This window comes from Nothoprocta perdicaria, unplaced genomic scaffold (assembly GCF_003342845.1).
Source record: "Nothoprocta perdicaria isolate Ctin4 unplaced genomic scaffold, notPer1 scaffold_1427, whole genome shotgun sequence".
In the NCBI taxonomy this organism is placed as follows: domain Eukaryota; kingdom Metazoa; phylum Chordata; class Aves; order Tinamiformes; family Tinamidae; genus Nothoprocta; species Nothoprocta perdicaria.
Window position 1 is genome coordinate 1 of NW_020454569.1, and position 2,297 is coordinate 2,297.

Consider the following 2,297-nt stretch of genomic DNA (forward strand, 5'->3'; position numbering starts at 1 on the left):
ACATGAGGGGACAATGGTGGGGGACAATGGGCGGCATTGGGGACAACAGGGACATTGGGGACAATGGGGGGATACAGGGGACATGGGGGGACCCGTGGGTGCTGTGGCTGCTCTGGGGCACCCATGGGTGCTGTGGGTCTCACCTGGAGCACCTGGGCGCGCTGCAGCAGGTAGGGCAGCACAGGGGCGGGTGTGGGTGCTATGGGTGTCAGTGGATGCTGTGGGTTGCTATGGGTGCTATAGCTGCTATAGGACGCTATGGGGCACCCATGGGTGCTGAGGGTCTCACCTGGAGCACCTGGGCGCGCCGCAGCAGGTAGGGCAGCACAGCAGCGGGTGTGGGTGCTATGGGTGCTATAGGTCTCAGTGGATGCCGTGGGTCACTATGGGTGCTATGGGTGCTGTGGGTGCTCTGGGGCACCCATGGGTGCTGCGGGGCGCTATGGGGCTCACCTGGAGCACCTGGGCGCGCCGCAGCAGGTAGGGCAGCACAGGGGCGGGTGTGGGTGCTATGGGTGTCAGTGGATGCTGTGGGTTGCTATGGGTGCTGTGGGTCACTGTGGGTGCTGTGGGTGCTCTGGGGCACCCATGGGTGCTCTGGGGCACCCATGGGCCTCACCTGGAGCACCTGGGCGCGCCGCAGCAGGTAGGGCAGGTCGAAGTTCTGGATGTTGTAGCCGGTGACGATGTCGGGGTCGACGACGCGGACGAACTCGGCGAACGCCTGCGGTGGGGGGGGCTGCGCTGGGACCCCCGGGACCCCCCGGGACCCCCGGGACCCCCTGGGAGCCCTGGGAGCCCCGAGGACCCCCTGGGAGACCCCAGAGCCCCCCGGGACCCCGTGGGACCCTCAAGGAACCCCTGGGAGCCCCTAGAAGCCCCTGGGACCCCCTGGGACCCCCCGGGACCCCCTGGGAGCCCCCTGAGGCCCCTGGGACCCCCTGGGAGCCCCTGGGACCCCCTGGGAGTCCCTGGGAGCCCCCTGAGGCCCCTGGGACCCCCTGGGATCCCCTGGGACCCCCTGGGAGCCCCCTGAGGCCCCTGGGACCCCCTGGACCCCCCATTTCTCACCTGCAGCAGCTCCTCCTGCTCCCATTGCAGAGCACCTGGGAGTCCCCGGGACCCCTGTCTCCCAAGACCCCCCCGGAGCCCCCCAGGACCTTGGGGACCCCCCAGGATGTTGGGGACCCCCCCAGGGTCTCGGGGTCCCCCCTCACCTCGAGCAGCTCCTTCTCCGTCCCATAGCAGAGCACTTGGGAGCCGGGGATGGGGGCGCAGGCACCCCAGGACCCCCAGAGCCCCCATTGCACCCCATTGCCCAAAGGCCCCAGGATTTTAGGGACCCCCCAGGATGTTGGGGACCCCCCCAGGTTTTTGGGGTCCCCCTCACCTCGAGCAGCTCCTTCTCGGTGTCACAGCAGAGCCCTTGGGAGCCGGGGATGGGGGCGCAGGCATCCCGGGACCCCCATAGCCCCCTGATTCCCGGGACCCCCAGGATTTTAGGGACCCCCCAGGATGTTGGGGGCCCCCCCAGGTTTTTGGGGTCCCCCTCACCTCGAGCAGCTCCTTCTCGGTGTCACAGCAGAGCACCTGGGAGCCGGGGATGGGGGCGCAGGTGCCCAGCGTGAAGATGACCCGCACGAAGGGCTCGCGCTCGCCCTGCCGCTGCACCAGCCCCGCCACCTGGATCACCGCGTCCTGCTCCGGCTCCGGGAAGATCCCTGCGGAACGGGGGGGGTTGGAGCCCCCGGGACCACCCGGGATCATCCGGGAGCCTCCGGGATCATCCTGGAGCCTCTGGGATCCTCCTGGAGCTCCTGGATCCTCCTGGAGCCCCCTATCCCACCCGCCACCTGGATCACCGTGTCCTGCCCCGGGAAGATCCCTGCGGAACGGGAGGGATTGGAGCCCCCAAGAGCCTCCAGGATCATCCGGGATCATCCTGGGATCCTCCTGGAGCCTCTGGGATCATCCTGGAGCCCCTGGATCCTCCTGGAGCCCCCTATCCCACCCGCCACCTGGATCCCCCTGTCCTGCTCCAGGGCGATCCCTGCGGGAATGGGGAGGCAGAGCCCCCTGAGCCCCCCACAATGGCTGGAGCCCCCTGTTCCTGTCCCCGTGTCCCCCGTGTCCCCAATGTCCCCCATGTCCCCTGTGTCCCCCATCGTCCCCATGTCCCCATTGGCCCCCATGTCTCCATTGTCCCCCCCAAGTCCCCATTCTCCCCATTGTTCCCCAAGTCCCCCATGTCCCCAATGTCCCCCCATGTCCCCATTGCCCCCCATTGTCCCCATGTC

At 68.7% G+C, this 2,297-nt stretch overlaps 1 long non-coding RNA gene across 1 annotated transcript; it reads right to left on the reverse strand.

Annotated features, from left to right (window-relative positions):
• Nucleotides 1-647: 647 nt before the first annotated feature.
• LOC112943180 lies at nucleotides 648-1,694 on the reverse strand. Its single transcript, XR_003248535.1, has 2 exons — nucleotides 1,555-1,694; nucleotides 648-724 (listed from the first exon to the last, which is right to left on the reverse strand). It is a non-coding gene; the product is annotated as an uncharacterized LOC112943180 (long non-coding RNA).
• Nucleotides 1,695-2,297: the final 603 nt, after the last annotated feature.